The following is a 27,082-nucleotide window of genomic DNA, read 5'->3' on the forward strand; positions in this document are numbered from 1 at the left end:
GAGGGCAAATGGGCTGCCATTTCCCCACCTCCTTGCAAGTTACCCTGAATGCAGTTAGTTCACCGAGGAGATTCCTGGAGCAGTTGGCTGTTTACCAGATAGTGCTATTCTCCATACATTTACACTGGAATCTGTGCCGTTCTTCTGCCAAAGGTCTAGCATGGAGGATTGCACATCTTCCTCCTTGGAGCATCACTGAGGTCCCTATAGAGAAGCAACTACGCCGACTGCCAGGACTGGGAATACAAATACCTGTTTTCCCTTGATCCTTAATTAAGCCTCACAAGATCCCTACAAGGGCTTGATCCTACGAGCTCCCCCAGGAAGTGGTCATTGGGAGCGGAGGACACGCACTAGGATAGATCCTTAGGGCACTCCTCCATATTCCTTCCTCAGCATGGGGAACTCATTGCCCATAGGCTCAGCAGCTCCCAAGAGTAGCTCAGCAACTCAGTGGATCAAGTTGCTAGAGGGATGTAACGAGGCTTAATTAACGATGGCCAAACTGTGAACTCCAATTAGCAGCAGTTATTCTATGGGTGGTCCCGTTGGCTATTTGCTGAGTAAAGCACTATTCAGCGTGAATGAGGTCATCAGAATTTGGCCCTATATCTAAGGGCAAAGTATTTCCTGTAGAATAATAAAAATCAGGTTGAAAGTCCCTGTTTCACTGATTTTTATGTGTGCAGATATTCTCCTTGTCAGGCACTCCAGCTTGGCTGATACACACACGTACTCGCTGTACAATACCTTTAAAGTATCTATGCAAATTGGATCTTAATATCATTCAGATAAATGGTTTAAGGGAGAAAATAGATACTGTCGTGTGTCAGAGTTAATGTTATAGGCTCTCCCTCCCAAATTGGCTCAGAGAAATTAGCAGGAAGGGAGGAAGGATCAGACGAAATAATAAACCTGCTTACCTGCTCATTAATTTAATCTTTTCTTTCTCTCAGCCTCTTTCATAGCTTTGTGGTTTCTATAACTGTGGAATAAGTACTGAATTGCAAAGTCCTAGATGAAAGGGAGACTAGGTCTGGAAGCACAAAGATTAAAGCAGAATTTTTAGGATTTGTCTTGGATTATTATTAATATTATTATTTTCTCTCTCGGGTTTGTGATGGTTGTTCCTTGCTCTTCTCACAGCTATTCTTCTGGGTGTATTTACAGAGCAGAGAAGCAAAGCACGGAGGCTCTTGGGTAAGTTCAGAGCATTTTTCTGAAGACGTTATTGAAAATGCTGTTACCAATCGAGCAGGCTTTCGGAACCTTACATACCTCCAGAATGAACTTTCTTTTAGCTGTATTTCTACCAGCGCTGGGTCCAGGCATGCTCCCTTCCCCAGATCCAAACTTTGAAGTAGTTCAGTTTCAAATCCAAACTTTGTAACTTGGGCCTCTTTCTCATTTCTATACAGCTGCAAGGATGATCATTTTTGTTGATTGTTTTTGCTGTATACAGACTAACATGGCTACCCCTCTGGAACTTTTCAAGGATGATCATGTAACTGCAGCTGGGTGTAGTTTCTTTGCATAGAATGTGTTTTTCTATGGTCTGTTGCTTGTAAAATGGTTACCCTGGTCCTAGACAGGTGACTCCAAGCAGTATTCCAAAGGACACACCCATGTCAAGTTTCATCTTTTCAGATGGGAGCCGGTGAGGTTGCTTCTCTTGTGTTTGTTCTGTGACTATGGACATTTACCCATTACACAGGCAGAACCCTTCCTTGAATCTCGCCTTGGCCTCTCTGAGCTGTATTATGTTCATTTCTGAAATTGGAGATATAGTGAATAGGCGAGGAATATCTCAAGAATAGCTTTTCCCATTGGAGTTTGGCTCTCCCAGCGCTGTCTCAAAGCAAAAACAAAAACAAAAAGGTTTGGTTCAGATTTTGGGAGGAGGGAAAGAGAATTCCCTTTTGCTTTGCACATCTGTGCAAATCTTACCAGATCTGAATCTCAGCATTTTACACCCACATTGCACAGGGTAAATGATGACAAGGTGCAGGGCAATGGGGAATCAGACCCAAGAATTTTTTTTGGCATTTATTTTGGACTTTTTACAAAACCAGCAGGAAAAAGAGTCTCCAGAGAGCTCCTCATGAGTTTTGTGCATGTGCAGCTCACTGATTCCCAGTGAGCTGGGGTGGGCTCAGACCAAGCCTATCTGCAATCCAGATCTGTCTGATATGATCATCAGGCCCTCCCTTGTTGGCTGGCTACTCTTTCATTCAGAGGAGACCTGAAGCATCAAATCAATGAAGCTTTCAGATGGAGAGAGAGCTGAGCCAGGCTCGGAATATGATTTATAATTTCACGGAGTGTCTGAAGTGTTGTGGTTGGGTTTCGTATTGTAATGGCCTCTCGGCAAGTAGTATCCAATTAGGTGACTCCCTGGGTCCCGCTATTGATTTTTTTGAAGGGGAAGAGGGTGTTGTTTTTTCGTTACTCTTTCAATAGCAGCGCCGTCTAGGCTGGGATCAGGGACCTCTTGTGAGAGCAGTGAATTCACAAGGTGTCACGGGGACCACTTAGGAGGCTCCGGGATCTTGGGGGATAATTTGTTGTCTGGTAGGGGCAGCAGCGGGAAGCAAAATCAGAGGGAAAAAACAACAAATACTACAGCACACAGCTGTTACGTTCCCAGGAGCCAGGTTTGCAGACTACTTCTCCACTCCTTGAGCAGCAAGGCAGCTCGATTCAGTGAGCAGAGGGAAGGCAGACCCTGTGGGAACAACAGCCCTGGTCCCCCCAACACATAGTAATGTCTTAAGTAATCCATGAGGTGCCAGCAGCGAAAGGCGTTAATAGAAGTATTATATTACAGGAACGCCTACAGCCCCATTGCACTAAGGGCTGTACACGCACTGATTGAAAGTCAGTCCCTGCCCCAAAGAGCTTACGCTCTGCCTCATCTTACTCCGAGGGGCTTGCCCAAGGTCGCACGGGTCTCTGTAATGCCAGCAACAGGTCACTGGCTCCTGTGTGCTCCTGCCCTTGACGCCCTGTCCTCCAGGCTGGAATGAAATGAGAAGGCAGCCGACCAGCACTTTCACTGTTCAGGCAGCCTTTCCAGAACAGCACCTTGTAGAGATGACTGGGAAGTACCAGGGCTAGAAGCCATCAGGAGCATGGCAGTAATCTTGTGTGTATAGATAAGGTGAATTCTCAGATGTCAGGCATGTTTGGCTCAACTCTTAGGCCAGAAGGCAGGGCTTCCTTTCAGCATACTGTGTATACATACACTATATATGGTGAGAGAGACCATCCATTAGATTTATGCAAACATTACTGATCCCTTGGGATAGTTATGAATTTTCTCTGAGTTTCAGCATAGCTTCTCCACTCCCTCTTATGGTTCAGATGGAGCTGTATGCATCGCCCATTGGCCATAACCGTGGAGGATGACTGACTAACCAAAACTGCAGGCTTCACTCACTCCCCTGACAAGTTCCTCTTTAACTGGCCCATGAAATTCCACAGCTGATCGGTGACTGGAGTAATGCTGCAGGTTCATCTCTCCTTTTCTTGACACCTCTTTTGAAATGAGCCCAGTAGTAAAAGGTTCATTTCTCAAGTGCTTCTACCTCCCGCCTCTCATTAAACAAAGGGAGTAAGGGGGGAAAGAACCCAAGAAGATTAATTTACGAACTCTAACTAATGCATTTTATGTTCTACATAATAATATAAAGCTTTATTCAGAGACAACAGCCTCCTGCATCAAAGATTCAACTCTCACATTTTGAACTTTTGAGCCCTTCTCCATGCAATTAATGCAGAAAGATCTAAATAAAGTTACACAGAGCTGCTTGCAGATAATATCTTGAGCTGTGAAGTAGGGCTCCCTCCGCTCTGCAGGCAGGATCACAAAAGCTGCTTTGCTTGACATTCCTTGCCTGCAGGGTCCCCTTCCACTCTTATTAGATTGTGTGTGTAACTAAAAGGAGAAATTGCTCACACTGCTGCAGTGACTGGAGGTTGCAGTGCTCTTTATCCCACAGAGCTGGCGTAGCCAGCATGGTAGGGAGTGCTGAGAAGGAAGTCGTGTGATTGATTCTGGGCTGTCAAAGCCCATCCCAGGTAAGCTTGAATCAAACACCCCAAAGAAGCTTTGGGACAGATGCTGATGCCCTTTCTCAAACCAAGCAGTGTCGCCAGGAGCCCATCTGGGATGGCACTGTCTCAATGAGACGGGTGTGAAAGGATGCTGTCAACAAGGAAGGAAACTTGCAGGCTTAGTAATTACAGCATGTGCTGGCCCCCTCATAAAGCTGTGACCCATGCGTCCTTGTATAGTAGAGAGAAGCAGCCAGCTGAAAAGCCGGAGGAATGGTCTGCTATTCTAAGGGCTGGTTCTGCTGCAATGCAGAGAGGGGCCAGAACAGACTACGGATATGAGCACTGCCAGATCTGGTCTGGGGAAGCTTGGATTTAGATTCAAAGCTTTGTCGTGGGGAGATCACTCCCTTCCCTGGCCTGTTAAATCTGGCTTCTGAAACCAGAACTCTGCCACTAACCCCCTGTTTGATCTCAGCAAAGCCACACACTCAGCTCACCCATCTGAGGACATGAAGAACAGATGCTGCATCGAAGCTGAACTATGCTGAGGAAACTAGTTATGATTAAGAACGCCTTCCTTCTCCTTTATAGTCCATATGTGTCTTAGTTTCAGAGAAGCCAGTTAGCCTCCGCGGCATGTCGGATTGTGGCTTTGATGGAAGCAGTAAAATTCACTCTGTGCTGTACCGTCCTTTGCACCCCATGTGTGATATGTACTACCTAGGGCCTGAGGAGTTCCCTTCCTTCGTACTGTACAGAGCTTATATTCCATACCTTACTGCAGGGTAAGCTGTACCATTTCTATTCTTAGATCTCTGCAAAATGCTAATTGCTGTGCCTGACCTCTCCAAGATAACAAGGGAAAACCTCCCCTCATTATCACTGCAGTCTGTGGGTGAAGGAAATCAAAGTTTATTGTAGAATGAATGCACTTACTGTAAATTCCAACATATGCTGTGCAAAAATGCCAGCTAAATAAGACTTCAGAAGCATGGAGTGTTTTTAAATAATAATGAATACCCACTGCTGTTTATTACAGAACAGAAATGTAATAAAGGACAAAGCTGCAGTTGCATTTCATCTTTCCTTACAGGACATATTGCATCAGGCCTGCAGTTGAGAAGCTGAAAGAAAAAAATGTCAATGTAACACAGGAACGTAACAGTAATTTTGAGCGTTTACAGAGCAATTTATGAACATTACCTCATTTGGCTTCCCAGCATCCCTGTGAGCTGGGTAACCATTATCATTCCCATTTCACCCATGTGTAAACTGAGGCACAGATGAGGAGTCTTTCGCCAGCTCACTGAGTGAGAGATCCTGCATGAGAACTCCAGAGTTCAGGATTCTGTGTTACACAGTGACTAGAGCAGAGCGCGGGGAGGATCCCGGGAGGGGACAAGCCAAAGCCTCTGCAGGTCAAGCTTCAAATGCATGGGCAGAATTGTGTGGGGAGCCCCACACTGGACAAAGGAGGACGTGAGGCACATTTGCAGAGCTGTGTAAGATTGCAGGACTGGAATAGCAGAGGGTTGTCAGGAAATTATTCTGCAAGTCAGACCTAGCACTCACTGGCAGAGCTGTGAGTGGAGAATACTCATACAAATATCCTCTGTGCTTTGCCAGCTTTAGATCGAACCGTAAGGACCACATTTGTGCCTCGCGTAATGCCCTTGACTTCACTGGAGTTCAGCAGAAATGAATTTGGCCTTAAATGTGTTCCTGACTTGGACACTAAAATTCCCTCTCCCCCCTACTCCCCAGTTGTGTATGTATCTGTCTTTATGCAAATATCCATACACTCACATGCAGAGTGCAATATAGCACTGGAATTTGGTCTGCTTGCTGAAGGTATCAGCACTCATTTAACAAAACAACCTATTAGAGGAGTTATGTTTTGGGGAGACTGTTATCTGCCTCAGCAGGTTTCTACTGCCTTTTCCTCGTGTAATTCAAGACGTTTCTCTCCTCAGACTGAATGCTGCGGAGACCGGGCTAGCCCTTGTACCTTCCTAGGTACACCGGCACTATCTACAGCTCTTGCAGATGCAAATGCTTGGCTCTGGCACAGATTGCTGAGTTTGAATTTTTATTTGATTTTCTTGTAATGTGTGGAGGGAACTGAAACAGCTGCCTGCCTCTCTCCAGTAGCCTGAATGTGGCAGGAAGTGGCAACCAAAGATTTACAGCCAGCTAGGAGAGGTTCTCCAAGATTTCTGGGACTCCAATGGTCTCTTGTGATAATCCCAATGATATAAAATATTTATTCAGTCCTAATTGGGACTAATTACCACTTAACCCAGAGAAGGGACATACCCAGAGTGCCCAGCAGTTCAATACATTTACTACTGAATAGCCTCTGCGAGAGCTAATTAAAAGGCAAGAGCTATAGGCTGCCCCAGTCTCTCTGCAAACTTGTAAAGAAACCACTGAATTTATTTGTTTTAGAAGGTAGGACCTTGTGTAACTGAGCAAGCAAAGTGCTGACACACTCAGCCTGAGGTCTGTACCATTCCACTCAAAGCCTCCCTCATGGATGCCCTCCTAAAGGAAAGCCTGCTTCACTTGTAATTTTATTTTGATTATTTTTTTCCTCCCTTCTGGTTCAGCTTCATCTCCAAATGTCATTCTCTCTCTCATTTTTCACCTTTGAAGAGACCTTTTCCTTTCCCTCCGCTCCCTTGAGCGGTCTCTTTCAACGAATGTTTTTTCTGCATATAACACTGACCTTTCCCTCATCTCCATAGGACAAAGGCAGCTTGGCACTTTCCTAATGGGAATTGGCTCCAAAAGTTCCAGTAATTGCTCCATCCTCAGTGTTTAACTGCAGAGTCTTATTCAGCTTCCACTGCTGCAGATGCCCTTTCTCCTCTTTGCCAGTCTCCTACGAGTTGAACAGCCTGAAAACAGATTAATAAGTCCCCATTAACAGTTCTTTAATCAGAACCCCTTTCTTCCTTATTTTAATAGGCCCTTTCAGTTTTATTGTTATTTCCATTCTATTACTTGGGAATCCTTCAACATGAAAAATCCCCCAGTGCAGCAACCTTGGCTTTGCTATTCATGTTCCTATGCTGAGATGCCCACTGCATGCTAAAAATTGCGAGGGGCTGAGATTCTCTTCACACAGTCTTCTTTGCTTTCCCTAGCTTGCTTTGCATTCATCAAGTCTACATTGCGGGGGCTAGTGACATCTAAAGTGTACAAGGGTTGCTCAGCTCCGTGAGAGATGCCCTGTTAGTTATTAGGGGAGCTGCATTCTGAATCTACAAGTTACTGGGTGGCCTTGGATTGTTGCTCACACTTTACAATAATCTGATCTAGAGGGATAACTACAGCAAGGTCCATAGCCAAGAAGAAGGGTTGCAAATTCCTGGCCAACCTCAGATGCCTTCTCTATCACCTTGCCTCTCCTCCCATCTTCTTTCCCCCCGTCAAGCAGCATTATCCACGCTATGCAAACCGAGCTTCACCCTAGCTCCAGACCAACAGTAGCAATCCCCCATGATTGTCCCTTTTTATTCACTCTTTACAAGAGAGAGAAAGAGTGTGTGGTGCCTAACCAGGTTTTAAGGATTTAAACACATTTGGACAGAACTGTGTGAATAATATTCATTAGGACTGGCATGTGCGCAGACAGAAACAGGGGAAACAACATTTTCTCACTGCTGCAATGAAGTTTATAGCAGCCAGCGGAGACACAAGCTGCATAGCTTTGAGCAGCGAGCATTGTTCCTCTGCTTGTGGAACCACACTGTGGATGCAGCCACATCCTTTGCCTCTTACGACTGCTTGTACAGCAGCTGTTCAATGCCCCTCTCTTCTCCCATTTCCAGAGAAGCATGGCCCAATTGCTTTGTGTTTAGCATTTGACAGAGCTGTGCAAGAGGCCTGGGTTGCTTTTGTGCTCTCTGGGTAGGGGAACGTATACACACCTGCACTCCAGAATGCACAGCTCTGGCTCCTTGTGGAAACTCGAGCCCTGTCTGTATTAGGTCTTTTTGCACTGAGATAGCTACAGCATTGCAACCCCCAGTGTAGATGTGGTGCATGGTGTAAGATGACACTTGGATGTGACTTACTCCTGTATATTAGGGTGAGTTGCACCACTTTGAACCCATTTTGCCTGGTGCAGTATGTCTACATTAAAGTTGTCACTGGTGTAGTGATATTCGTGTGGGTACACCAGTTCAAATTCACCCCATCTAGACAAGCCCTTGCATCCATTCATTCAAGGACAGTGGCTGCTGCCACTGCAGATAAGCAAAGATTTTTATAACATGGCTGGACCCAACCAACAGCTGTTCTTTCCAGCTCTCAGTCATCAATCACTGCTGACAGTCTGACCTCCTTGGTCAACAGTGTGGGCCTCATCATAATTTCTGGGGAGGGCTTTCTTGCCTGTTGGAAGCACAAAAATACCACTTAGCAAGAACAGGTAGGGCTAATGATAGATGGCAGCCCTGCAGATATGCCAGAGGCTTTGACCTAATTGTCACTGAGATACCTCCTGATTAACTAATAGTTAAAAACCAGTTAACATTTCTGTTCTTCCTAAAGTTTGTCTTGACTTTTTTTTCTCCACCTTCTGCCCTTCGTTTTAAATTGGCTCCAAATTAAAGAAACCTAGTTAAGTGGCACCATTTTCATTAGGCAGCTGCCAACCCCATTGGAAATCAAGTGAGTCATCCAAGGAGCAAAGGTCCAAGTTACTCCCATTGCTGAGCCCAGCTCTGGATTTCTGAGTTAAGTTGAAGTGGGCTCCCAGAGCAAGTCCTGGAAGAAGAACTCACATTATATGTGTCTACCTGGAACGGACTTCTCGGCGTCTCAGAGAGGGCCAGTGGAATCTGAATGGGATTTCTCAGCCCATCTGCAATGGATTCTGTGTAAAGCCCATGGAAGGAAGAAATCTGAACTGGAGTTCTGCAGCAACCTGGAATGAACACTTAGTTCCCCTGATTTTTTATTTCTTTGCTACACCTGAATAAAACTACAACCCAGCAGCAGTCTCCTTAGCACATTTACTTTGATGTGAAATAACTTAATTACTATAATAGGTTCATCTCCTTGCCACCGCCCTCCCCCCAGTGTTGAATCACGTAGAGCATTCACACAAATTGATACAGAGCCTCTCAGGTTAATTCAATAATACTTTTTGACAGACCTAGGAATAGTATTCTTGTGCGGTAGGGGGCTTTTCTAGTCCTATTTAACAGATTTATGCCATGTTTTCCAGATATGCATTTAATCTCTTTGACTACGAGGCAAGGCCTGAAAGAGGTGTTCACAGGAAGGTACTTCTTTAGGCCTTGGCCTTGCACACCCTGGCGGGGCACACAGCAGGGAGTTCCCGTTTGTTGCCCTTCAGGCCAAATGTGAGGGTAGGCTACCTATAGGTGACGCCAGGGTAAGCGCTAGGCATGATTCTCTGCACTGAATGGTAGGAGTCCTGCATGCCAGCACTGTTTACTCCTGTACATGAGAGCTCTCAGCCAGTAAGGGTGCGAGGTGTGGACGGAAAACAAATCCCCATCAGACACTCGCTTCTCTTCCCTTTTTGTCCTTTTTTCCGGCTACTAGGCTAGAGTAGCATGGCAGCTGCCATCTCATTAAGGGTTAGAGTCTGGACTTGGCCTACTGCCATCATTAGCCTTACTCTAGTAGGTCTGAATCTGGGCTAGCATTCAATCAGGGTGCCCTGCACTCTTGGTCCTGAGAAGGGGCACTCAGAGCTAACAACCTGCCACATTTCACATGCAAACGTGTTTAATGCTTACCCAGGAAAGACCCTTTTATTGCATGCGTTTCTGCAAGTGAGAAGCATTAGGACTGACCTCCTTGGATACTAGACTCATTTAACCACAGAGCAGGTTCAGCATAGGAAATGGCAGAGAAAATGTACCCTCCCTGCTAGTCGGTCCCATTCCCGACCTCGTGAGATTACCTTTGGTGACAAGGGAGCAATGAGGTCTTGACGTGTCTGCTTTGGCTGCCATCAAGGGCACAGCTTTTGGGGGGTTGTGCATTTCACATCGTTGGCTAAGAAGCCAATGCCCATTTTCGGCGGAATGGCCATCACTGACACCGAGCAGCTGGGGAACCATAGCAATTGCACAATAAGGGGCCAATCCAAAAAGGCATCAAAGCCAATGGGAGTCTTCTCATACTCTTCAGAGACCTTTGGATGAGGCTCTAAAAGTGCTTTCTCAAATATACTTCACAGCTCACGATGAGAGAGCCTCATTGCCATGCGGAGAATGATGCACTGAGCAAAATGGGGGCAGCCCTTTGCCCTTGAGTACTATTCTGTGAACTCCCAGCCAGCTGTTGAGCTTATTATATTTGTAACCACATGTTAGTGTGATGGGGGCTTGGGGAATCACTGATGTTTGACAAGGTGACACATATGCTCAGAAAATCTTTGCTCTCTCTCTCCCGCCCCCTTTCCTTTTTTAAAGTAAAGCAGTGATCTCTAGCTAATGAAGTCAGTCCTGCTGGGCCATTTTACACTGCTCCTGGAGTTTTTCAGTTGACTGTCCTGCAGAGATCAAGTCTCTTACCATGGATTAACCCTGTTGCTCTGATAGTGCAGCTATAGGAATGGCTGATGATTTGAGAAATGCATGCTGTTGTCATAGGTTTGGGCTGGGGCTCCAGGAGACAATAACAAGGAAGGTAGATGGAGGATGAGGGGCATTGGACCCATCTGGAGATGAGCAAGCTGAGGATTGAATGAGCAGTAAAGAAACAAGCTAAACAGATCGAGGGGTGCAAAATGTGCAGGGTTATTGGCATTTTCCATTCTTCCAGTTCCAGTAAAGAGAGTCCATGTTACCAAAATTACCACTTCAGTACGCTGAACTGACACTAACATGATGATGGGAAATTGGAAGGAAAATGTAGTGTAAGCAAGGTCTGTATCTCATATGTAGGAGTTGCATATCAGCTCCGTTTGGTGGTATTACAGGGGTGGAGGGTTAAAGAGCATCTCCCTATGTCTACGTTCCTGGTACCTGGTGAGAAGAACTAATAGCTACATGTGAAGTTGCTCCTTCTCCCTTCAGTGGTTGGGAGAGTTTGCTGCACCTACACTGTTTAGGTACTCTGTTCAGGACCAGCTCTGCGGAGACGGCCATCAAGGCTGTTTGTCGCTTTACCTAGGTTCTCGTAATGCTGTGTCTCAGCAGGGGACTGTAAATGACTTTATAGTTATTGTTCCTCAAATTGGACACCCCCTTGGAGCTTAGATAATATGAGATGAAACAGTCTGCAGGAGATTGCAGTCAAATGGAACAGTGATGGGGGTTCCCCCCGCCCTTGCTCAGAAGAAACACTCCATATATTTACTGCTTCTCTACATCTCCCCTTCTCGGTCACAATTTGTAACAGAGCCACACCTGGCAATGCCAAGGGTGAATTTAGGCATAATCACCAAGCAAATTGAGCTGCCTGAACCCTGTATGGATGAATGAATTTTGCATGCTAAAATTTGGAAATACAGATTTGACAGCAAGCCCTAAAGAGGGATGGGAAAGGAGTGTGTGTGTTTCGGTTTCTCACTCTATTTCCTACTCAAGCAGGGTTTGCAAGGAAATGTTATTACCAGTGAAGTAGAAATATCATTTCATGTCATTTGGCTTCACAGTGCATACGTAACCATGTGAGTGCTGAAGAAGAGAAGGGGAGGGTATGGATACACAGGCTAATGATGGGAGATCCTGAAGGTACAGGAAAGAAAGAAATAGCCAGGGGCATGGGGAAGGGAAAAGATGATTTCAGGGCTTGGGGTTATAAGACTGAGGCCTAGAACGGGAAGAGGGAGCCTACAATTGAAAGAGAAGTGGAGGAAAGGGAGCATGTTGGAGAGGAGACACCTGCCAGAAAGCGTGTGTGTGTGGAGGGGTGAGGCTGGAGTAGACACACTGCTTTGAGCTTGGAGGATAGTGAGGCAGAGTTGGGGTAAGCAACTTGGAGAGGAGAAATAATTGAGAAAAATGGAGTTTCTTGACTCAGGAAGCCAAGCAGCTGGGAGCCCTGGTGTCAGAGCATCCTGTGAAATTTAGATTCACTGATTCACTCAGACTGAGTTTAGTTTATCCAAAAACTGCAAATCATTTAGAAAAAAGTCTCTTTAGAGTTTGAGATTTTACCTACCTTAGAGAAAGCCTCTGACTTTGCAGAAGCCTTCCTAAAACCTGAAGTCACTGCATTAGGGAAGCAAATGCATAGGAGGCAAATGATCCTTCCCACAACCCCTGGCCCCAAGCACTTGCACTGAACACAGTGGGGGGTAATTGTAGCCCTCAGCTAGAATAGTATTGCCCTCTCTTTGTGAAGGCTTCCCTGGGATGTTTCAGGACCTTGGATAGCAGGCAGTCCAGGCCTGGTGCAATGGGAAGTTGAACAGTTGATCCAAAGCCTTATTTACTGGAAATTTGGGACAGTTTATGATCTCTTTGGGACAGAGACTGTCTTTGTTCTGTTTTTGTATAGTGCCTACATCTAGTACCATGGGGTCCTGGTCCATGGCTTAGAGTCCTGAGCACTGCTACCACAACACAAGTAATAAAAGTAAAGAGGAGATTTTAGCTCCACTGAGGTCAATGACAAAACTCCCGTTGACTTCTATAGGCCAGGAGTTCAGTCCGCATATGTATATATCTGTTGACACACACGGGACAGCTTGTATTTCGTGTCTTCCAACCCATCAGAAAGGAGAATATTGACAGTAACACAACTAAGACATTTCACAGCATCGTTTCCAATTCTAGACAACTCAGAGGAAGCCGAGCCGAGGGAAAACTCCGAATTGCATGTGATCGCAGTCATTCTGTTTGCTTTTTTCCATAGCAGATCTGATGATTTAAATTAGGTCTCGATTCTTGTTTAAATTACAGTTTACTGTTCTGCGCCCTGCTCAGAAGTGAATTACCTTAAGCAGCAGTATTAATAACACGGTTATAATTAAGCTTCATTACTGTAGGCAGTTTGCTGAAACAAATTGCTTCTTCATTATTATGGCACCTTTGGTAAAAAGGCATTTCCCCAGAATGCGACCTTGATGCTTTATATAGCAAAAGCCAAGGTATGATAGAGATGTAAGGATGAATTAGCATCTTTTGCCTTCTATATCAAGCTCATTAAAAGGAAAGCAATTCAAGTCAAAACTAAGCAGCTTTGATGGAGATTTTAATCTGTGCGAAATGGATAATGAATAGGTTTGAACTTTCCCTGCCATCTTTATAATGGTGCTTTATTTATATTATGCTACTATTAAAAATATAAATAAACAACAGAAGTGGGGGGGAATCCAGCTGGCTTGGGATCCTAGATTGGTTTCAGGGTTGCATTGTGGCTGGGGTTGGGTTTGACTGGGCCATTGCTTAGAGCCAGGGATGGGGACATGGGAAGAGAAAGACGCACTTTCTGACCACAAAGTATCGTTGCAGTTGATTCTCTGTTTTATTCAATCACTTGGCTTGAGTCTGCACGAGACTGTCCTACATGAAGCTGGGAGACAGGGTCACCCAAACCAGCCTTCACACTGACCGGTTTGTTTTAGGGTTGGGAAGCTGCCATGAGCCGCCCAATCCAATACCCTTACACAAGTGCTGGGATTCTTCCTCCCAGCTTCTCTTTGCATTAAATGCAGCCTGATCAGGCCAATTTCTAGGGATAGGGCATCCTTGACTTGCAATAAGAGATTGCCCCATCACCTGTGCCACTTGCTAATCTCTTGGCCACTTCACAAGCTCAACTCATCCTACCACAGGCAGACAATGGGGAAGCATTTAGCCCTTTATCCTCTACAACTAGTGTCCCGTCCAGATGCAAGGCTGCCCTGTGGTGGCAGGCAGTGTGCCTAGCAGTTAGAACACACGCAGAACGGGAGTCAGGACTCTAGTATCTTCCACTAACCCACAGAGGGTCTTGCCCACATCACTTCCTCTCTCTCTACCTCAGCATCCCCTGCCCTACCCCCCATAAAATGGAGAGCATAGCAGTGAGCCATCTCCCAGGGTGGTTGAGCATTAATGAGTGTTTGCAAAAGGCTTGGAGATCCTGGGGTGGAAGATGCTACGGAAACACCAGCCCTTCATATTAGCATGAAGACTTTAGCATATTTAAATCCCCAGAGGGATTGTCTGAATGCAACACTGGTATTTAATTGTCTGAGGCAGCTGGTTTCTGGCATGGGCGAGAGGGATCAACGAAGCAATGGCTACATATGCTTTCCTTCTGATTGCACTTTGCACAGCTCTTCCACAACTCACGAATAAAGCATCTGAATGATAGAAGTAATGCTGGAGGAATTGGTCATCATGACCATTGCATTGACTTCCTGGGCTAAAGGAAGGGATGATGGCAGGTGTTAGGAGAGTGAAGATAACCCTTTCATACTTGTTATGGCAGTCTCTCTCTTTTTTTGGACCAGACCTTTGGGGATATTCTTACACCACCCTCACCCGTACTGTGACTCTCCCAGTTGGGAGAGGTGATTAAATCTAGGCAGAAGGACCAGATATTGAGGAGAGCTGCAGCTGGTCATTATCTTTTATACAATACCTGGTGGGTGTTTAACTCTGGCTTCTGGTTGGGAGGGTCTCTGGTTGAGAGCTGTGATCTTATTTTTCTTTCTCATACCTTAGTTCTGTGACCAGTCACACACACGCATCCCATACACATGACATACATGTGACACATCCCTTCTGCACTCAACTCTCAGCATCAGACATGTTTCATGTGTAAAAAGACTGCAGCACTGAAAAGAAAAGCTCCCTTGTCTCTGTTTTGTGCTTGTAGAATTCATGTTGCTACTTCCTCTAAGCTAGGGTCACAGAGCTACTAAAGGTCACCTGCTGCCACATTATCTCCTGTTAAGATGCACAAATGTGCATCTATTTTCACTTGAGGCTGCAGCACTGCAGCCATTAGCCATAAATATTACAGCCTGGCACATAGCTGAGCACCACACAGCCACACCTGCATAGCAGACTTTCATCCCTACAGCTGCTGAGTACATGCCGACTTCAGGCACCCAGGCAACGCTCCAGGTAAAACTCAACAAAGCTGAGGTTCGAATTTTAACAACCTTTCAAACCCTTGTCATTTCCCTTCCCTGTAATTCCTAGCAGCTCTCTGTGAATGTCTGTTAGCATGCAATTAAACTAGCTTCTCAAAAGGTTACTGATAAAAATGTTTCTCTCCATTGTTAAACTGGGCATTTAACGGGTCTCTTGCTAACCTTTAGCATGATGGAGTTTAACACTTTATGTGCCAAAAGTTGCTAAGTGTATTTTTGTGCGTGTCCATGCCAGAAATGAGGCAGTTTTATATTACAAATAAATTATAAAAAATGACCCATTAGGCTGTTCCGCAGAGCAGAGCATGGACATTGCCACGCCACGCAGATCGTTAGCCCAGCTAGTCTGATGTTCTGTACCACACAGTACTTCAGTGTAAAATAACTTTCCCTTCCAATTGCAAGTAGTTACTTTTAGAATACTTTTCTATGGAAAGTGGGATTCCCTCCTGACCCCTCTTAATGGGCTGGGTTTCACACTGCAGCATGACAATTGATGTGCCTGGTAATATTTTTACTCCAGTTCCCGGCAGATGTAGCTATGTGAGATTCACTGATGCAAATATCAAATCCTTCTTAGGAATTGAATTGCATTTTTAATCTTAATGATTTCCTGGGGCACTAAGTTCCACAAGTAGACAGTATGCTGTTAAATAAGCATTTTCCTTTCTATATGCACCTTATAAATCTATTCTATCTATATGCACATAAACTCATTGAAAAATCCTAGATGTAAATTTCATTGAGAATTTATTCCAATAATAACTGGGTTTCCATTTATCATATCTGGCTCTAGCTCAAGTTTAAAATCTTTTTAGGTTAAAACTATGATCTTTGATAACTGTGTTTTACTTATAGTAAAAAATAAAGGTGAGATGAAAAATAATTTTTCCTTATTTAAGTGTCTCTGCCACTGACACAATGTGTGACCTTGGATAAATCACTCCACCTTTTTTTGCCTGAGCTTCACCATATGTTCGATGGTAATAAGAATACTAAGTACTTCCCCTGGATGTTGTGAGACGTCGTCATCGTCGTCTTCTTATGCTTTATGGTCATGCAGACTCCTCTATTAAATCTATACCACCGCCTACAATAGTCCTCATACTTTCATGCTGCTCCACTTTCTTACCCTGCTCTGTAGCCTTTAAAAATGTAGGAGAGGTTTTCTAGTGTTATCCCACTTTCCCAACACTCTCACTAAACCCCTCATAGTATGTTCTGTCACCTTAAAACATCTACATTCATTATAAAGCGCCTATCTTTCCTGGATCACTCCCTGCATTCCCATAGCAGCTGAGCGGTGTTTCTTTAGCCTGACATGTTACGTAACCCAGCTCTGTGTCTATTCAACACACATAAGTTGTTATTCAAACCACACTAATCAGTTAACAGAACTTTGGAGTCGCACATTAGTCTCTATTTTGGGGCACACTTATAGAATCTCCTTCCTTTTTTCTCCTTGGTCCACAATTCTTTCCATTCCTTTTTAAACTAAACTTTATAGTTTCTGCTTACTCAAAGGAAACCTTATATCAATTCCTCCATTTTTAAAGCATTTTTCGCTTCCTTTTCTGCCATTTCATTGCCAAGGAATCTTAGTATCTGCTGGAATCCAGGCTAGTACTATATCCACACCCAGGTGTACTAACTCTGTCAAAGAATATTTTCTTTGTTAGATCATTCTTGCTTTCTGAGGTACTCTTTTGAATTGCCAGCATACCTCGTAATGAATCCAAAAAGAGAACAGCTGTGGTAGGCTGTTCCTGTCTTATCTGGTTTAATGCTAACATTAGTCCCACCAATTCAACTGTCATAATGGCTACAAAATTAAATATTCTGTTAGATTTCTTAACTTCAGTCTCAGGGCTGAAAAAAACGCTACCATTTTTTTCATCTTTAGATCCATCACTATCCATTCAGCAATGGCAACCCCATTTACCATATAGAACTCAAACTTTATCTGTCATACAGTATGACTCCTTCTTTCCCTTTATTTTATTATATATCCAGAGAGCTGATTTTCCAGATATAATTTACTACCCCACAGCTATAGATCTTACTCTCTTCTTGTCCTTCCTTTTCACTTAACTCTTTTACCCACACTTTAACCCCAAGAATATGAGCGAGTTTATTGTGTCAGGCTGCAGGTCATCTGCTTAATTCCCAACATTGCTTATGTATTTGTCCACTATTTGTCTCTTCTCTGTTTCCTTTGACTGTAGCCCAAAATATCACCTCTAACGTTTCATTCTTAAATTGACAGGCGTTTTTCCAGTAGCTACCTCTATTACACACACACAATGCTGTAGGAGGGAATGCACTGCTTGCACTTCAGCGCTTGAGCTTGAACGGGCTCTAACTTTTTAAGCTCCAATCTGGATGCAGCATTTAAAGCTTGATAATCATAATCTATAACTGATCTTATTAATGCTCTATGGGGCATCATCGGCACTTCCTTATCTGCTCCCCCATTAATCCCCGTAATCCTTTTAAATAGATCAACCCTACCCTTACATTTGTTTTTAATACTCTTTATATGGCTCTTCCAAGTAAGTTTATTATCAAAGAGCACACCCAGAAATTAAAAACTTTTTCTATAAAGGTATAAATTTCATTCATCTTTAATCTTTCTTCTAGTGAAAACCATTCCCTTTGTTTTAGTAATTGAAATTTAAATCCACCAGCAGCTCCCCATTCCGAGATCTCTGAGTGCTTCCTTGAGTCTCTCTCTAGCCACTGTAAATCGCCTACTTTTAACCCTTTGTGACGCGTATTCTGCGTTAATGTTTACAAAGTGATTTCAGACCCCCGGCTGGAAGGTGCTAACTTTCATCATTGTTGTGTTAGTTAATCAGCTGTGTCTGGACTTTCCCAGTGCACTGCCATAGATAACATAACCCAACATACAATAAAGGATAGAGACATTGCTAGCAGTGGAAGGAGGGGGTGGCTCCCAAATGTTAAGAAGTAACAGTCTAGCTGTAAAGTGCGGACAGCGTGCTCTCAGTGCTTCCTTCCCTGATGTGCATAAGTAATTGACAGCTCATTAACTGCTCATTAGAAACAGTAGAAATCCTTATGACAAAAACAAACCCTAGTGACTCAGAAAAGGGCAAAGATCCTGCTTGGGAATTACTGAGGAAACTCTAGGAGATTGACAATGATAGGCCAGAAAGCAGCGGGTTTGCCCTGGAAATAGACACCCTGAGCTCTCCAGAGGCCCGTGAAGGCTATAAACACCTGGGATGGGGAAAGAATCATTCTGGGTGGTTGGAGCCAGGTTAATGCAGACCCTGCCCATTCTCCACCTGCCTCGCCCCTTTATGTTGGCCACAGGGTGTTGCATCAGAGCTGCTAGCTGTGGTGACTCTATGCAACTTCCAGAGTCCCCTACACATGGGAAATCCTCCTGTGGCCAGCTACACTGATTTGCTATCCTGTCTTAACAGAGGGAAGGATCACAACTCAGCGACTAACAGAAGACCAGGGGCATCTATGCCTTGCCTGATACATGAGTAAAGAAATGGGTGGTGACCATTTAACACCGGGTGGGGGACCATTCAGAGAGTGAATCCCAGACTGAGAGCCTGGGGCGCACCCATGCATCCCACTCATCGGCTCAAGGCATTCTAGCCATCGCCCTGAGAACAATGAATGTTTTGCCCACCCATGCTCTGTCTGTTCCACCTCGGGCTGATCAGCACTCGGCACCACTGCCCTGTGATGAAGCATGAGAGACAGAAATAGAGGGAGTCAATGAGGAAGAAAGGACTAGAATGGCCTTTTCTGCATAGCTGCCAGCCTCATCTCTGCGAGCGGCGCGCCGCTGAATAGCAAAGAACAATTTAAGTTTCTTTGTCTCCCTTATCAGTGTGAGCAGCCCATATGCCATGGTAACTACAATCTTGAAAGTAGGGTGTGACGGGAAGGGACGATCCAGCACTGGAGAATGAATTGCTGGCGCTCTCAATGGAGCAGTCCAAGTTGGCCCGCCTGCTACAACAAGATAAGGCGGTTGTTCGCTCAGGCCTCCATGCCAATCTGGCGTCTTTGTGGCATCTTGCTGTGTGGGAGAAATATCTCCAACCAAGAAAAAGGGATCACAATGGCAGATAGTGCCAAATTTTACCCCTCTAATTCAGGGCTGGGGCTGAACCTTAGTGCTCATGACAGTAAAAGGTGAGAGAGCCTTTGGATTATGCCAAGGTGGGCTTTTTGTGCTCCCCTCAGTCCCAAGAGGTAAGTAACACCTTCTCGGCCACTCAGCCCTACCCCTAGAATTCAGTCCTGATGAGCAAACCCCCTCCTCCTATTCTAATCCTAGCTCTCCCCCCTCCCCCCGCTCTGCCACAGCACCTCAGTCCTACTGTGCAACAGTCTGATTGAGTGGCGTTTTGTGGCCAATGAAGTTGTTACCTTGTTCTGAGTTGAAGTGCAAAGCCAGCTCTCCCAGCGTGACAAGCATTACCCTCCTCCATTGTAAATTACCCCAGCAGAGAACTTCCTCTTGTGATTGTATCTTCACAGCTTCCTACATGGCTCCAAATCCAGTGGTGACAGCAAGTGCTTGGCTGCCAGTGTCCACACGTGAGGCGTGGAGAGTATCTGGCCAAGTTGCCCATTCGGATGGGAATAAGCAGGACAAACCCAGACAAGAGAGGCTTTCACCAATTATTGGACTGTCCTAAACTAATGTCTGGTGTTGCTGTTTGTGAAGCCCCAGAGGGGACTGTATTTAATAGTGAGGGTCTTACTTTCATCCCAAATCATTCAACAAATGTAAACTGACCAGAAGGGCCACTTTACCGGCAACTGAAATGCAGCTGTCTCTGGGGTGGAACAGAGCAGCTGTTTAACCAGCACCAAGCAACACTGCACAACCATCTAATGATGGAAGGGAAGAGGAATACTTAACATAAAACGCTGGATTCATACTAATAATGAAAGTACTTAGTACCATTACAGAGCATGGGCTTGGCCTCAAAGAGAGTAGCAGTATCAGTCTCCTCACTGTGCAGACTGAGGTACAGCGAAGTAACTGTCTCAGGTCACAGTGAGTTAGTGGTAGAATCCAGGCATCCTGCCTCCAAGTCCCATGCTCTGCCCCTGTTTTATCCCATCCTACACACATCAGGTGACTAAGTCCTGTAGGTTTCAATAAGAGTTAGCCAACTAAGTACCTTGGCAGAGCTGTGTCTCTGGGCCTGTTTCCCATCTGCGTATGGGGAGAATAAGCCTTCCTTTCTCTCCCCACCCATCCCTTTTTCTCTCTTGTCTAGTTAGACTGTAAACTGTTACGGGCAGTCTCTCTCTCACTATGTGATTGTGCAGCTCCTAGCACGCTAAGGCCCTGATCCCAGCTAATGCCTCTAGACACTATCATAATGCAAATGAATAATAATGCCATTTCAGCAGTGAATGCAGTGATTCCTATCCGTCATTAGCAAAGAGAACTAGGACCACCTTCAGGATGAAAGTCACTCTATAAAAGGTAAGATATTATTATTAGTGTTGTTATTATTAATCCACTTATTCGAAAAGGCCCTTACCTTAATACCCCTATTTGCTGCCCTTAAACTCCATGTCATAGTGGCTCCACACTTGCTTTCCACATCGTGGACAAATAATTTGCATAACTTAATTAAATTTAAGTAATCTTCCCTGAAGTCTGCCTGTAAATGATGCTGTGTACATGGTCTTAAAGCAAATCAATGCACATGATGAAAGAGCCTATTTCAGTTAAGCGAATTATAAGGAGGCGGGTGACGTCCTCAGTATAATAATTCCCTGTGAATTATTTATATGGAATCTGCAATTACATTGAGCAAAACAATGTTGTATGCATAAAGCACACTTAATTATCCAACCACCTGTTATGAATTCAGGCTCAGCCTATAGTGGGCTCCCTTATAAATGATCCCAGTGCGGTAGTAGCAGTCTACCAACATGCTGAGGTAAAGGGAGAGATGGGGCAGGAAGAACTGAGGGACACACCCCATGAGTAAAATGGACCATGGGAAAGGAATTGTCCAACTTCCTTGGAAATTCAGCTGCAACTAAGAAACAAGAGGAAGGAATTTCATAGGCCAGTTTGGCCGAGCTCAGCATTAGATCCACCGTTGACATGCTCTCGGTTTTCTTCATCCCACCCCAAACTCCCACCATGCTCCCAGCCAGCCTGTCCGCCCCTTTGTGTTGATTTCTGGGTCCTTTTCCATGCCTCTGCAGACACAGAACCTTTCTGTCTGTTTGTCCATCCACCTGGGTTCTTATGTTTGCACATGTCATGGTAGTTTCCAAATCCCATCTCTGACTTGGTCCGTCATTCCTCAGCATTCTCCTCCTTCCAGTCCCCCAGAAGTGCACCTTTCCCGAAGGCCTGTTAATCTATGGGCCACAGAAATGGAGGGGGTCTCCTTCACGCTTGCGTCTTGAAGCTGTTCCACTTGAATTAACTGGTCTTTTGGCCAGCCTGCCCACCAGTTTCACTCTACAGTCTGGTGGTTAGGCAGGGTGCCTCAGTTGTGGTAGTTGCTGGTTCAAATCTCCCCTTCATTTGCTGAGAAGCAGAGTGTCACCGGCTCTCTGGTAGCATAGGTGTCTGCTCTAGTCCTTGGTGCATAGCTATTCCACTTGACTTAAATATTCTTTAAGGTCTTGACTTAAATATCCTTTAGGTCAATGCCTGGGGCACTCACTTGAGAGGATGCAGACACCCCCCCACACCCATTCAAATCCCTTCTCATCAGGCTATCTTGGGGGGGGAGGCAAATGAACCATGGTCTGTCACCTCCTGGGTGCCCAGCGCTGCTTGCGTCACACAGCTAGGAAACGCTCCGGTGCTTTCTCCGTTTCTTATGGGATTGTTAAGTACCTGCCTAGTGCCCCACAAAACAGCCGAGAGGAGAAGGGGCAGGGGAGGCCTCCTGCGTAACCTTTTGTGATGACCTGGGAAGAGTTTGTAATATGTTTATCACTCCTGTGTGTGCCTCGGTTTCCCCTCTGCGCTCATTGTTACCTAGTGGGTGGACAAGGACTGTTGCTCTCGGGGCAGGCTGTGACTGGTGCCTAGTTGTCAGGGACTAAGGGCTGGCTGGGGCCTTAGGCCCCCATATCAATGGAGCATCCGAGCAGACAACGGCAAACCCATTTACCTGGACATTGACACCTAGCAACCCACAACCCAGAGGGCTCGTGTCCTTCCCCCCCCAGCCTTGCATTTCCCCAGCTCGAGAAGACAGGCCTGGGGCGGTGGGTGGTCAGCGCTGGCTGCCGGAAGGAGGTGGGGTTCTCACCTGGAGCCTGAGGAAGGAACCAAATGGAGGAACACAGCCATAGCATGACCCAAGGGGTTCACGCCAGGCTGGCTGGGCTCTGGGCTACCCGGAATGGGCTGTGCTTTAACCGGCAGGGCTCTGGGCTGCCTACGCGGTGCTCCCGCTGACTAATAAAGCCGACTTACCCGTTGAAGCCCTTCGCCTTACAGAGTGGGCTCTGGCCTGGGACACAAGAGACCTTGTTGCGGACCAAGGGTTGTTTCGCAGGCCCTCTTGCTTCTTTTTAATAAAGAGTTATTGCAGATTTAAGCCAAAACGCCAGCTCCAGACTGCATCAGAGCCCCAGACTGCGTCTGAGCGATGATCCATCAAGCCCGCTCACCTGTCTTCCGCCAGCGCCCAAGGCCGGTCGCGTCAATTATCTCAAAGCCTCCGCCTGCCCGACGGCGGGAGCGGCTGCCGGGGGCCAGAGTGCTAGATAATTGCCCTCCTCTGTGTGTTGCCATTGAAGCGACCAGCCTTGGGCGTTGGCGGAAGTCAGGTGAGCGGGCTTGCCGGATCGTCGCTCGGACGCAGTCCGGGGCCAGTTGCGTGCCGTTAACGTCCCCGTCTGCCTGATGAGACGAAGGGAGTTGAAGAGGGCTCACAGGCAGCAGAGGTGAGCGCCCCACTCGTCGGGCTGTTGCCTCGGAGTGTTGTGCAGGGCCCTCGAGTGGTTCTTTCTGGTGTGTGGGGAAGGCAGAGGTGCTGTCTCTTTTGTCACTCGGTGCTGTTCCACATGAATGAAAGGTGGTTCGGGCCAGGCTTCACCACCAAGTTCCTGCGTAGCCTGGTGCTTGGCCTATGTCCTGCAGCTGTGGGGGCTGCCGGTTCGAGCCTGCCTTGGCGCCTGTGCCTTCCCCGGCCTGGTGGAGGCCCCTTCCTTTGCTCTTACCTGTTGAAGCCCTTCAACTTTAGTTAAAGGTGCTTTGGGGCAGGCATTTGTTGTCAATTCCTGGGTAGTCCAGCGGTTAAGCTTGCATCCTGCGGCTGTGGAGGCTGCCGGTTTGAGCCTGCCTTGGGGTCGGCCTGTCGTAGGGTGCTCCTGCCCTCTCTATTGCCGCTTGAAGCCCTTCCACTTTAGTTAAAGGGGCTTTGGGCCAGACCACCTGCCAGCCTCCCTCTCTAGTCCAGTGGTGAGGATACTCACCTGGGTTGTCGGAGAGCTGGGTTCAAATCCCCTGTCTGCCTGTTCAGCAGGGGTTTGCACTAGGCTTTCCGGCCTCCCTGGGGACTGTCCTTTAGGGTGTTCCGTCCTTGGGTGAGCCCCTTCTCTTTCTCAAGAGCCGTTGTCTTCTTGGGAAAGGGAGGGGGCTCTAACAAGGGCGGCCCACCCCGACTCTCTCCTAGGAGGTGGCAGCCCCCAGCTCAGGCCCCTCAATGTCGAAGGGGCGTGCCCTGGGGTCTGCCACAGCCTAGGTGCCTATCCTGATCACAGCGGATGAGAGAGGGGGGGCGTTTTGCGTAAAGCCGCCATAACTCTTTAGTAAAAAGCAGCAAGAGGGCCTGCGAAACGCCCCTTGCTCCAGTACAAGGGCTCCCATTTCACAGGCCAGACTGCCTCCCATGAGGGGGACGGGGGGATTCGAGCCAGGCTCGGCCACGCCCCAGGCAAGCGCTCTAACCCCCGGGGCATCCAGCGCTCTGCAAGACAGCCCGCTTCCGGTTAATATGTAGCGAAAGAGGAGCAGCGTCAAAAGAAAAGACTCCAACGCCCACTCCAGGAACAAGATTTGAACCGGCACCTACCCCATCCGCAGAGCAAGAGCCAAACCACAGGACCAGAGAGGCACCCAAGTGGGCCCTCCTGCCCGGCTCCCACTTAGTGATGTCATGACGTAGGCCCACCTTCAATAGGAAACGCGGAGGGAGCCAGCACGTTGGAATAGGGGCTAGCCCAGGACTTAGGCCAGTCACTTGAGAGGTAAAAGACCAAGGTTCAAGTCCCTTCTCAGGGAGCATAAAGAGGATTCAAACCCTTCACCATTCACCCGCCAGGGCAGTACCCAAACCACTGGACTACCCAGGGCTCCACGGTGTTGGCCTACAGCCCAATGGCAGCATACTGCAAGCGGAGCAGCTTGGAGCAAAAAGAGCAAGGGAGCCGATGCACATGGGTACAGCCTAGCCCGGCACTTAGGCTGTTCACTTGAGAGGCAAGAGATCAAGGCTCCAATCCCTTCTCGGCAAGAAGGAGGCTCGAACCCCCGCCACCCACATGCCAGGCAGACGCCCAAGCCGCTAGACTACCCCGGGCTGTCCGCTCCCACCCTCGGCCCGAGGAGTAGGTAATGAAAGCGGCACAGCTTCAGCCAAAAAGGTCAAGGGGCCCACAGGCCTCACGAAAACACCTCTCACTCCAAGGAGTGGATATTTACTGGAGAGCTGGGAGATGGCTGTTCAGGTCCTTTCTCAGGAAACAAGCTGAGGAAGGAGTTGAACCCGTATCACCCACGTACTGGGTAAATACCCAAACCACTGGACTGCAGAGGGGCTCTCGGGCATCGCCCTCGCCCATGGCTGTTTAATGAAGGAGGCACGGCCTCCGGCCGCTCCAAAGAGCAGCCCGCCTCAGACTATTCGCCGCCGTCAGGGACCGGGGCTCGCGCATGAGAGATTGCGGAGCCCTTTTCCGATTCCTGCGCTGCAGGCGGGAGGGTGGGTTGGGGAAGCTGAGCCAGAGTCTGCCACCCCCCGAGGTAGCGCCCGCTGTGTGCGATGGTGGCCAGAGACCCCTGAGGCACCAGACTCCTTTCGTGCAAGCTCGTTAGGCCCGCTCACCTGTCTTCCGCCAGCTCCCAAGGCCAGGCGCTTCAATGGCAACACACAGAGGGGGGCAATTATCAAGCGCTCCGGCCCCCGGCAGCCGCTCCCGCCGTCGGGCAGGCGGAGGCTTAGCAATGCCCGGAGCGCGGGGCTGCGTCCGAAGATCCTGGCTCAGGGCCGTTGCTGGCCCTGTCTGCCGTGAACTTTCTCGTTCTCTTTTCAACCCACTTCTAGTTTTGGCCTTCGGAACATCAACTGCCAAGCGGCTCCAAAGGGCGCCTGGGTGTTGCAGGGAAAACGCGGGGACCTGTGTTCGGTTGAACGCCCTCGCCTCACCCCTGGGTCTTGTGTTACAGGCAGGGGTGAATAACACGTCCTTATTCGCGCTCTTCACCCCGGTCACAACATTACCCACCTCGTGCATAGTCCCCCTTTGGCCTGGCTTTTCCCAGCTGAACTGGAAGCAGGCTCCTCCCCACCCCACGGCGGGGCTGGAGGCCCTAACCCACTGGCTAAAGGCTGCCCGGGAAGCCTTCGCCGCCTTTCCCCTCTGCTGGGCTGCGGGGCCTTCAGCAGGTGCCTAACGAGCTTGCACGAAACAAGTCTGGCGCCTGAGGGGTCTCTGGCCACCATCGCACGCAGCGGGCGCTACCTCGGGGGGGTGGCAGACTCTGGCTCAGCTTCCCCAACCCACCCTCCCGCCTGCGGCGCAGGAATCGGAACAGGGCTCCGCAATCTCTCACGCGCGAGCCCCGGTCCCTGACGGCGGCGAATAGTCTGAGGCGGGCTGCTCTTCGCAGCGGCCGGAGGCCGTGCCTCCTTCATTAAACAGCCATGGTCGAGGGCGACGCCCGAGAGTCCCTCTGCAGTCCAGTGGTTTGGGTATTTACCCAGTACGTGGGTGATGCGGGTTCAACTCCTTCCTCGGCTTGCTGAGAAAGGACCTGAATAGCCGTCTCCCAGCTCTCCAGTAAATATCCACTCCTTGGAGTGAGAGGTGTTCTCATGCGGCCTGGTGGGCCCCTTGACCTTTTTGGCTGAAGCTGTGCCACTTTCATTACCTACTCCTTGGGCCGAGATCAGAAGCAGACAGCCTGGGGTAGTCTAGCGGCTTGGGTGTCTGCCTGACATGCGGGTAGCTGGGGTTCAAGCCTCCTTCTTGCCGAGAAGGGATTGGAGTCTTGATCTCTTGCCTCTCAAGTGAACAGCCTAAGTGCCGGGCTAGGCTGTACCCATGTGTATCGGCTCCCTTGCTCTTTTCGCTCCAAGCTGCTCTGCTTGCAGTATGCTGCCATTGGGCTGCAGGCCAACACCGTGGAGTCCTGGGTAGTCCAGTGGTTTGGGTACTGCCCTGGCGGGTGAATGGTGAGGGGTTTGAATCCTCTTTATGCTCCCTGAGACGGGACTTGAACCTTGGTCTTTCGCCGCTCCAGTGACTGGCCTAAGTCCTGGGCTAGCCCCTATTCCAACGTGCTGGCTCCCTCCGCGTTTCCTATTGAAGGTGGGCCAACGTCATGCCATCACTAAGTGGGAGCCGGGCAGGAGGGCCCACTTGGGTGCCTCTCTGGTCTTGTGGTTTGGCGCCTGCCCTGCGGATGGGGTAGGTGCCGGTTCAAATCTTGTTCCTGGAGTGGGCATTGGAGTCTTTTCTTTTGACGCTGCTCCTCTTTCGCTACATATTAACCGGAAGCGGGCTGTCTTGCAGAGCGCTGGATGCCCCGGGGGTTAGAGCGCTTGCCTGGGGCATGGCCGAGCCTGGTTCAAATCCCCCGTCGCCTCGTGGGAGGCAGTCTGGCCTGTGAAATGGGAGCCCTTGTACTGGAGCAAGGGGTGTTTCGCAGGCCCTCTTGCT

The 27,082-nt window shown here is 47.8% G+C and overlaps 2 long non-coding RNA genes across 7 annotated transcripts in view; one reads left to right on the forward strand and one right to left on the reverse strand.

Annotated features, from left to right (window-relative positions):
• The window catches only part of LOC137164841 (uncharacterized), a 42,088-nt gene extending 32,974 nt beyond the window's left edge, over positions 1-9,114 (forward strand). Inside the window, exons 3-4 of one of the 6 annotated variants that reach the window (XR_010923219.1) lie at positions 6,033-6,138; positions 8,682-9,114. This is a non-coding gene — a long non-coding RNA (uncharacterized lncRNA). Of the gene's footprint in view, positions 1-5,152; positions 5,470-6,032; positions 6,305-6,806; positions 7,030-8,681 lie in introns of those variants that run through there. The other 5 variants (XR_010923220.1, XR_010923221.1, XR_010923222.1 and 2 more) reach the window with 5 other exon arrangements.
• The window catches only part of LOC137164855 (uncharacterized), a 127,413-nt gene continuing 105,295 nt past the window's right edge, over positions 4,965-27,082 (reverse strand). Inside the window, exons 3-4 of the long non-coding RNA XR_010923224.1 lie at positions 6,788-6,959; positions 4,965-5,183 (exon numbers count right to left, since the gene is read on the reverse strand). This is a non-coding gene — a long non-coding RNA (uncharacterized lncRNA). The remainder of the gene's footprint in view (positions 5,184-6,787; positions 6,960-27,082) is intronic.

The sequence above is a fragment of the Emydura macquarii genome, unplaced genomic scaffold (genome assembly GCF_026122565.2).
Source record: "Emydura macquarii macquarii isolate MOO-44397 ecotype Brisbane River unplaced genomic scaffold, CSIRO-AGI_Emac_v2 contig_312, whole genome shotgun sequence".
In the NCBI taxonomy this organism is placed as follows: Eukaryota; Metazoa; Chordata; order Testudines; family Chelidae; genus Emydura; species Emydura macquarii.